Source organism: Amphiprion ocellaris, chromosome 2 (assembly GCF_022539595.1).
Source record: "Amphiprion ocellaris isolate individual 3 ecotype Okinawa chromosome 2, ASM2253959v1, whole genome shotgun sequence".
NCBI lineage: Eukaryota > Metazoa > Chordata > Actinopteri > Pomacentridae > Amphiprion > Amphiprion ocellaris.
This window is the reverse complement of record NC_072767.1, coordinates 3,790,059-3,801,249: the sequence shown is the minus strand read 5'-3', so window position 1 is coordinate 3,801,249 and position 11,191 is coordinate 3,790,059.

The window sequence follows — 11,191 nt, the reverse complement described above, 5'->3', positions numbered from 1 at the left end:
GGCTTGGTGGGGAGAAACAGAATCTAAGTAAGGATGTGAATCTATGATCCAGCAGGGAGTGAATGAACGGGCAGAGCTTAAATAGTGGAGGTGAGGTGGAGAACAGGTGAATGGTGTGAACTAAGTGCTGCAACTGAAACTCATTGTAGCAATCAGCAAAACAGAGTGCAGGCAGGTGAAGCAGGTGAAGCAGGAGGGAGAGAGACAGGGAGAGAGAGAGAGACACATGAGGGAGAGAGACAGGAAGAGAGAGAGAGACATGAGGGAGAGAGACAGGAAGAGAGAGAGAGACATGAGGGAGAGATAGACAGGGAGAGAGAGAGAGACATGAGGGAGAGAGACAGGGAGAGAGAGAGAGACATGAGGGAGAGAGACAGGGAGAGAGAGAGAGACATGAGGGAGAGAGACAGGGAGAGAGAGAGAGACATGAGGGAGAGAGACAGGAAGAGAGAGAGAGACATGAGGGAGAGAGACAGGGAGAGAGAGAGAGACATGAGGGAGAGAGACAGGGAGAGAGAGAGAGACACATGAGGGAGAGAGACAGGAAGAGAGAGAGAGACATGAGGGAGAGAGACAGGAAGAGAGAGAGAGACATGAGGGAGAGATAGACAGGGAGAGAGAGAGAGACATGAGGGAGAGAGACAGGGAGAGAGAGAGAGACATGAGGGAGAGATAGACAGACAGAGGGAGCCAGAGAGAGAGAGACAGGTCAACACAGAAACAGATGAGGAACAATGGGAGAAAGGAGGAAAAATGGAGAAAAGGAGGAAGAAAGGCAGAGGCTGGAGCAGGATCATAACAGTTTCCTTTTCTGACAAAAAGCCAAAAATTCAGCAAAAAAAATCCACAAATTTCTGAAAATTTGCAAAACCTTCAGGAAGAAAATTCCAATAATTCCTTAAAAATTTCGCTTAAAAAGTTTTTTTTTTTAAATCCCCCAAATTTGGCAAGAAAATTCTTGTAAATATTTTCAAAAAATAAGTAAAAATCTTCAAAAAAAATCCTAAAAATATATAAAGTGATTCCATATATATCAGTAAAATTTCTAATATTTTCTTTAAGAACATTCACAAAAAATCTACCAAAATCCAGTGAAATTCACTGGATTTTGGTTGATTTTTTTTGTGAATGTTCTTAAAAAATATTTTTAACATTTCTTTTTTTCCACCAAAAAATGTTCAAAGATTTCCAAAAAATGTTGAAAATGTGGACATCAGAAGTTTCACTGTGAAAATTTTTTTCCTCCACATTTTCAAACTAAAATGAGTCAATTTTGACCCACAGGACGACACGAGGGTTAAAAAAGGAGTAAATAATAAAAGTAATGGAAATATTTACAGTGTGCAGGAATTGGAAACAACAACAACGACGTCTGACACTGAAAATTTGAAGTTTAGGATTGTGCTGTAAACCAATTCTTTTTTGATTTTTCAATACCCAATTTAATGACCATGCAAATATTGTTTTGCAGACAGCTTCCTTTTGTGATTGGTTTAAAGAAACAAACAAGCCTAAATGTTTGCTCCGCTATAGCAAAAAGATACAGAGGTGCAGCAGACCATTCTACACTTCAGAACCAGTAGTCATACGCACAGAATAGCTTGCTTATTAGGTGCCTGATGATGATATAATCCAGTCACTAATTAACATTTCTATATTATTAGTGAATATATAATATTTTGAACCCTCTGAATTGTTATCCAACTGTGCAGTTTTTCAGTTTTACCGAACATTTTAGCGTAAAATCCCATAAATTTACTGTTTTGATTAAACATTGCATTGTTTTATGGTGGTTTTTTAGATGCCAGAAGATATATAATGAGCGAAATAAGCAGTAAATGCCACGTCGGAGCATTTTCATATCAAAATTGGAGTGTAATGATGTCCTAAAAACCTATAGAATCAGATTTTGGGGGGTTTCATACGCAATAAACCGAACCTGTGGGACTTTCTGTAACAATAATCGTTTTAAATATTGGTCTCAAGTTCCAACATGCATTGCTGAATTTTATTAAAACTTGCCTTTTTTGTACGGTAAAGTAGTTTTACAGCGTTTGAGCTGAGTTGTAGGTGAGCCGGTGTGCTCGAGCTGTTGGAGGAGTGAACGAATCTGCACATTCTCAGGGAGACAATGGTGTAAAGTGACATATAAGCAATTTTAAAGCAGGAAATGACTGCTTTCTTGGAACAAAAGCCTGTAAATATGCAATTCCAATGGAAAGAGATGAATTTTTAAGGTTTAATTAACAACTTTAGCTTTGTTTTCAACCAAAAAAAGTGCCCTAAAAAGCCATTATACCTTCTCATTGAGTACTAAGACAAAGTTAGTGACTAGACCAAGAATGGAGTGGCGCTTTAAGGAGTTTGTAGAGACCAAAACTGAGCTAAAAGTACCAAAAAAGTGGGCTTAAATCCATCAGGGGAACAGAAACCGCTCTAAATGAAGTCTGCTGAATGCAATAAGCCTCCAGAATCAGCTTCTGGTTAAAATCATTGAATTAGAGCTGTAGGTGAGTTGTTGGAGGTGTGAATGGATCTGCACATTCTAGAGGAACCAATGGTGTAGAATGACATATAAGCCATTTTATAGCATGAAATGACCATTTTCTTGAAACAAAGTCTTTGAAATGTGCAATTTTGATGGAAAGAGATGAGTTTTTAGGGAAAAAAAGTGCTCAAAAAGCCATGATGCCTTCTTATTGAGTACAAAGACAAGACAAGAGTTTGTGGAGACCAAAACTGAGCTAAAAGGAATGAAAAATGGATGTTAAATCCATCAGGTGACCTGATACCAGACTCTAAATGAAGTCTGTTGGATGCAATAAGCCTCTAAATCAGCTTTATGTGGTGATGATATGTCAGCATTGTGTTCAGGGTTTGGTCTGCTGCCCCCAAATGGCCAAATAAACAAAACAATGTTGTTTTTTTTAAATAAACTGAAACATCCTCTCCCATCAAGATGCTTGGATTCCCAGCACTATGCAGACAGTGGGGGATTGCAACACACCCATGTCTCCATTCATGAATTTCTCTCTGTTCCGCCCACTGAATGTACAGTTCAGCTAGTTCTGTCGGTGACTCATGCCTCTTTCACAACCCTGGAGTTCCCACTTTACCACACATGTTGCAGCGACATGCATGTATAGCAACGGAGAAGCACTTCTAAGAAGTCTGGATTACCAAAGTGTCAAATCCGCTGCAAATCCCTCAACATAGTAATTCAGGGACAATGTGTACCTTTTTTTAAACTCTTGTGCAACGGCTGTGATGATGCTGTGAGAAAACCACAGAAAACAGATCTGCTCATGTGAGGAATAAAAGTCTCAGTCAACTCCAGACAATGAGGAGGGAGAAGCTGAGTCCAGTGTCCGGCATGAGTGAGCGTCTCTGAAAGTGGATATGAAGGCGGATGAGCCACGCCAACCTCCTCTGACTGCATTAACAAAACCTAATGGAACGGCTGGCTCCAGGAGGCCTCATCATCCATTATCTGACTGTTGCCCCGCGCAACCGAGGAGGCTGCAACCCGCCCGTCATACGCTGTGTTCTCCTTTTCCCTTTGTCTTATTTCCACCGGCCCTAATGAAAATGATTGGTAAATCAATTGCGTGGTACATAAAGAAAGCGGGGTAATATTGCCTCCACCGGCCCCTGTGGCCACAAATCACTGCAAATCAGCGGCAGAGGAAAGGAAAAGGAAAAAGACAGTCGTATGTTGTCTCATCTAGAATCAATCATGCTGCGCTAACAAGCTCAGTTCACACCTTTACAATAAATCTTCTCATTTTACTGTGATTCAGGGATCACAAATAAACACACTCTAAGAAATGTATCTGTAAAATAACAGAGAAAGCACTGGCAGCTCAATAAATTTGTGAAAAAAATGGAAATGTTGTGTTAATTAACAGTGTAACCACAGTAAATAAAAATCATTACCAGGAAATTTTCTGTATTATAGTGGTGACTCTGTCGTGAAAAAAGAAAAAAAGTTCTATTTGTGATGGTGTACCGACAGTAAAAGAAACGATAATTAAATGGAAAATAAATTACTACCAAGAGTTTAAAAAACAGAACAATTTCCTATTATTTAATGGTAAATGTACAATTTTAAAAAATGTACATTTGTTGGGTTTTTTTTGAATCAGTTGTTAAAAAAAAAATAAAAATAAAAAAAAAAGATTTTTAAAATGTATTATGTACCAACAGTAAAAAAAAAAGTTAATTTCCTGTTCTTTCATAGTAAATCTATAATTAAAAAATTTAATATATTTGCATTTCTTTTAATTTATTGGTGTAAAATAGAATGATTTCTGTTATTTAAAGGTATATCTGCAGGACATTTTCTGTATTTTATTTGCTACTGTATCATAAAACATGAAGAAAATTTCTATTTGTAATGGCGTATTTATAGTAAAAGTAACAGTAATTAAACAGAGAAAATGGTGTACCAAGAATACAGCAAGCAGAATGATTTCTGTTAATTAAAGGTATATCTACATTACAATCTAAAGGATAAAACTGTAAAATAACAGAAATAGTAATGGCGCCTCAATAAATTTGTGAATTGTTATGAATTTGTGAATTTCTTAATTAACAGCGTGACCACAATAAACACAAAATACTAATAGGATATTTTCTGTATTTTATTGGTGTAACAATAATTAAACAGAAAAAAATGGACATTTTATGTCTTGCAGTGGTGACTCTATTGTAAAAAATTAATGAAATAATAAAAATATCAGGTAATTTCCTATTATTTCATGGTAAATCTATACTTACAAAAACATATTTGCATTTTTAAAATGTTTTCATTGGTGTATCTGAAATGAAAAATAGAATGATTTCTGTTTTTTAAAGGTATATCTACAGTACAAAACTGAAAATGCTCAATAAACCTATAGAATAACAGAAAAAGTACTGACAGTTCATTACAATTGCTATTTTTTTTTAATTCTTGTTGTCGATTGTCAACAAAAACAGTACTAAAACACTTTCTGTATTTAAATTGAGATTTTTTTTAATAAAAGTAGACATTTCATACTTTAAGCGATGTATTATTTTTCATTTTATTTAATGTCAAATTTCTAATAAAAAAAGAGCATTTGCTATATTTTTAATGGCATATCTGTACTGGAAAACCTGTTTTTTGTAGCTAAAATATATGAGGACATTTTCTTTTTGTGTTTTAGGAAGATTGTATTTTAAAAAGTGATATTTGCTATTACTAATATGTGTATATATAGTGAAAAAGATGTTTTCTGTTATTTCAAAATTACATCTACAAATGTTAAATAAATCCATAAAATAGCAGATAAAGTACTGGTAGCACATTTAATTTGTTGGAAAATTTCTTTATTTTTTTTAAATAACCAGACAATCAACATTTAGCATAAACAAACATTTCATCTATTCAGCTATATTAGGATTTGTTTTTACATTTTTCAGGAATTTAAATTCTAAAATTTTAATTATGCAGATGTTGCACATCATCCTGATCTTAACCTTGATATTTGAACTCATTTGGTAAATTCACAAACACTTCTCTCTCAGCAGCTCTTGTTTTAAATGTTCTTTGCAACTAACAGTCATTTGACAAACATAAAGAGATTTGATTTCTCTGATTGCTTATCATGGACCTGCTTCTTTATTCTCACCAAACAGTGTGTCGTTGTTTTCTGGATTTCTGCTCGTTTAACCCTCATGTCGTCCTGCGGGTCCAAGTTGACCCGTTTTAAAGTTTGAAAATGTGGAGAAAAAATAGATTTTCACAGTGAAATTTCTGATGTCCACATTTTCACCATTTTTGGGAAATCTTTGAACATTTTTTGGTGGAAAAAAAGAAATGTTAAAAATGTTTCTTAAGAACATTCACAAGAAAATCTACATGATTTTTTGTGAATGTTTTTAAAGAAAATATTAGAAGTTTTATTGATATATATGGAATCAATTTAGATGTTTTTAGGATTTTTTGGGAAGATTTTTACTAATTTTTTGAAAATATTCGGGGATCTTTATAAAATAAAACTTTTAAGGAATTATTGGAATTTTCTTCCTGAAAGTTTTGCAAATTTTCAGAAATTTGGGGAATTTTTTTGCTGAATTTGAGATATTTTTCAGACAAAGAAACAATATTTTGTGGTGCCTGTAAATGAGGACAACAGGAGGGTTAAAAAGTGGATTAAACTGGTGGTGTTTTAAGAAGTGAACGCCTCAGAAGACCTGCTCTGAGGTTTTAGTCAGAAAGACCACCACAGTGTGGAGAACCGAGCTGGAGAACATTCCCTCTGCTTTTCTCTGACCTTCAGTGTCCGAGTGGTGAGAAAATGACGGCATCCTCTGAGAATCTGGAGGCACTAAACAGGCCTGCTGCTCAGAAATGAGTCAGAGCGAGGTGGATAATCTGCCGTTAATCCACGGTACTTACCCCGACACACACCCTGACTGCATCCTTTGTGTGTCCGCACAGAGAAAGTGTTTCTGGCTTTCTGATTCAGGACATTCCCGGGAGCTCCGGACGGAAACAAACACGCTCAGCAGCTCATGCACGCACTTTATAAATGTGTGGTGTTTGTGTGTTTTGCCTTTGACTGGTTGTGTTTCACTCAGGCTGCATTGTTGTGTTAGAATCAGGAGAACCTCAAGGAACTCTTTGCTCCGTTCAGGTGTTCCTGGAGGAACTTTTAAGAGAGGAACGTTTGATATTTCAGAGAACACACCTGGGCTTGTTTGTATTAAAATATGCACTGAAGAAAAAAAAATCCTGAAACAAACAAAAAAACATGGTGAAAATAAAATTAATAATAATATTTTTAGTGCATTTAAATACCATAAAAAGTGCAATTTATTATTTTTTAAATTAATAATATAATATAACATAATATACATTATATATATGTATGTATGTATGTATGTATGTATGTATGTATGTATGTATGTATATATATATATATACACATATATATATATATATATATATATATATATATATATATATATATATATATTCAAAATATTCAAAAATTCAAAATAGAACATGAGAATCACAAAATCACAAAATCACTAAAGGGTTCCTGGAGGTTCTTCTCTTTCAAAATTGACCCAGAGAATCACAAAATCAGTTCATTAAAGAACATTTCTGAGTGGTTTGTTAAGTAGGAGAACCTCAAGGAGGCCTAAAAAGTTCCCCAAAAGAAACCCCTATGAGGTTCTTCAAGGTTCTTCTCCTTCTCAGAGTGCAGCCAATCTGCTCTCCAAGAAGGAGGAGAACCTCCAGGAACCCTAAATGGTTCCTGGAGGTTCTTCTCCTTCAAAATTGACCCAGAGAATCCCAAAATCAGTTCATTAAAGAATATTTCTGAGTGGTTTGTTAAGGTTTGAAGGTTCCTCCACAGTGGTGATGTTGAAGAACCCCAAAGGTCCCTTGAGGTTTTCCTTCTCAGAGTGCAGCCAATCTGCTCTCTAAGAAGGAGGAGAACCTCCAGGAACCCCACATGGTTCCCTGATGTTCTCTTCCTTGTCAGAGTGCAGCCTGGCTGAAGATCTGTCTCCAGATGAAGGGACGTCCAGTGAGTAATGCGAGCATTTAGTGCTGAGCCACTGTGTCGGCTGATGCTGGCGATAACAGGATGTTATGAATTTTGTGGGATTAGATTCATGTGATGCTGCTGCTCACGCATCCGACCACACAGCCACATTGTGTTCCCCTCTGAACAATTGTTCTTTTCTGCTTTTGTCCGGAGCAGTTTGTTGTTTTTTCCTCGCAGCAGACAGCGGCTCGTGCTAGCAGGATCTCCAGATGATCATTTCTCAATAATGCGAAATCATTACGATGAATTCCAGCGTCCATGCTAAATTGGTTTTGTGCTTTGTTTGCTGCTCGTCCTCTCACCGGCCCGGCATGGATTACTCACAGAGCAGGAAATAATGACGCCAAGGTCCATTAAGTGGGATGGCAGGACATCATATCAGCATTAATCTCCCACTTAGCAGAGCAGCCTCAGGAGGCGGCAAGATGGAGGCAGGGAGAAGATACTTTTCAGCTCTTTCCTGCTGGACTCGGCTTTTAATTTTTATTACCGTTTCTTTATGACGTAAAACTTTGGTCAGAACGTCTTCTAGGAGACAAACTGATTGTTGTCATCACCTGACTGCTCTATTATCATCCCAATCTGACCAAGTTAAGAAAACATGTCCAAACATTCCCACCTGCTAGACATTTAAATACTACTTATATTACAGTACTGCTCATGCTACCAACATGAAAACAGTTTTAATAAGAATTTTAGGCGACAAAAGTCTATTTCTTAAAGCTACACTGAAGAGATTTCATTCATTTTGATGGGTTTATCTGTTTTCCAATCAAATGCTACATGAGTCAGCAGAAATGTTTTTGCACAAAGAGACAGATTTGAATATATAAACACTAAAAAACTGTTATTTCGACGATCGGCGTATGTTTGTCCGTCTGTCTGTCTGTCTGTCTGTTAGCAACATTACTCAAAAACAGACTAACAGATTTGGATGAAATTTTCAGGGAAGGTCAGAAATGACACAAGGACCAAGTGATTAGATTTTGGCAGTGATGCAGCTTATAGTCTGGATCCACGGATTTGTTAAAGATTTCTGTATCATTGCCAGATAATGGCACGGTGTCACTAACAATGACAACAAGTGAATGCCACGTCAGCTGCCTGCTGACGATCACATGATTGTGATCCTGCTACAAATCCACCACTGAGGACTTATCAGGACTTATCCATCAGAAATAATACAAGAAACATCTGATTAAATTGTGGGGGGGTTTCTGAGTCCCATCAATTCCTGCCATCTGCTACGTATTTAGGTCACATGATTTGGTATCTGTACATAACGTACACATGCAGAACACACGCCTGTGCTCAGTGCAAGGTAATTTTGTTTGTGGGTACATCTATATCACATGGACACATTCTATGGTGCCGTGATTTCTGACACAAAGTTTTTCAAGATTTCATCCATCACAAATGATACGATTGAGCAGCCTTGGAGGAGGACTGAACATCCTTGGAGGAGGACTGAGCAGCCTTGGAGGAGGACTGAGCAGCCTTGGAGGAGTACTGAGCAGCCTTGGAGGAGGACAGAGCAGCCTTGGAGGAGGACAGAGCAGCCTTGGAGGAGGACTGAGCAGCCTTGGAGGAGGACTGAGCAGCCTTGGAGGAGGACTGAGCAGCCTTGGAGGAGGACTGCGCAGCCTTGGAGGAGGACAGAGCAGCCTTGGAGGAGGACTGAACAGCCTTGGAGGAGGACTGCGCTGTCTGGGTGAACAATGAAAAGACCCACATAAAGAACAGCAGAACCCATTTGTTTGGTTTAGTTTAGGGTTAAATGCTCCAGGAAAGTATATATCATTGTGATTTTTCTGATATATTTTGCAAATGTGATCCCATTTTATGTACCTTATGTAGCTCACTACAACTGTAGTTTTCTTACTACCTGTAAAAATCACTTTAATTCATTTTAAATCACTTTATTTCACATTGCCTTGAAATGTGTAAATATTGTACATTGATTTTAGATACATTTAGTATTCTGTAGATTTTAAATTAGAAGTGTTTTATTTATAGTATTGTAGAACAAGTTTTTTTAGAGTATATACTAACTTTTAATGTTATTGTTAGTCTAGTTACTAACCTGCATGTTTTGCTTTTTTCTTTTTTGTTGTTGTAAGATGCTGAATACTTGAATTTCCCACAGCATTAATAAAGTATCTATCTATCTATCTATCTATCTATCTATCTATCTATCTATCTATCTATCTATCTATCTATCTATCTATCTATCTATCTATCTATCTATCTATCTATCTATCTATCTATCTATCTATCTATCTATCTATCTATCTATCTATCTATCTATCTATCTTGTCTTTTGTTGGAAAAAAGCTCCAAATGTTGAATAAAACATTTAATAAAATAAAAAATGTCATTGCAACTTCAGAGAGTTATTGAGAAAATGTCTTCACGGTGGCCAAAGACTGGAAGAACCTGAAGGGAAAAGGTCATTTTAATCCAGTTTATTGGTCACAATATGGAGATTATTATTATTATAGTGACACCAACTGGTGCAATTCATGAAAATACATATTCCCAAATGATGGGTTGGATACCTGATGGTAACTTCAAGTCTCTGATGACTGCTTGATGTTCAGCAGGCAACATCTGGTGGCCGCAGAGCTGCATTACACCATTCAGCACTGAATACTGACTGGTTTTTAGCCTTTAAAGAAAAATAGTTATTGTCACTGATGATGGCAGACATAAATTGGATTTTCTGTCTTTCTTTTGTTCTAAGTTAAAGTTGTGATCGATAAACACACTAGACCAACAGAAATGTTCGTTCTCATTGGCACATTCTGGTCATTTGCACATTTCTCCATCACTCTTGTATATTCTATTATTTTTTATACATTATATTTTATTTTTTTAATCTAATTTATTTTTAATTTAGTTTAATTTTACCCTCACTTTATACCCTAATATTCTGTGTTTTCTGATTTATAACCCTAACCCTAACCCCTTTATGGAATATCCATGCTGCAACTTAATTTTGTTCTTTTAAGTTAAATTAATCAAATCTCAGTTCTTAAACAATAAATTACTTTTATTTAGCCCTCCTGTTGTCCACATTTACGGGCATCAAAAAATACCTTTTCTTTGTCTGAAAAAAAATCTAAAAATTCAGCAAAAGAAATCCCCAAGTTTCTGAAAATTTACAAAACCTTCAGGAAGAAAACTCCAATAATTCCTTAAAAATTTCCCTTAAAAGTTTTTTAAAAATCCCCCATTGTGAATGTTCTTAAGAAACATTTTTAACATCTTTTTTTCCACCAAAAAATGTTCAAAGATTTCCAAAAATTTTTGAAAATGTGGACGTTTCACTGTGAAAATATTTTTTCCACACATTTTCAACCTTTAAAACGAGTCAGTTTTGACCCACAGGAAGACACAAGGGTTAATAAATTAAAAGAGCAACAAAGAAACTGTGGATTTTCCATCATTTTACTTATAACGTCTCTGTCACTTTGATTAAATCCTTTTAAAAAAATTTTCTACAGTGAATTTTTATGATTTTTATTGTTTGTCCAGAATTTTCCTTCACTTTTTGCTGTCTAAAAACTATTTATTTCTAATTTGAGAATGAAAAATCAGATTAA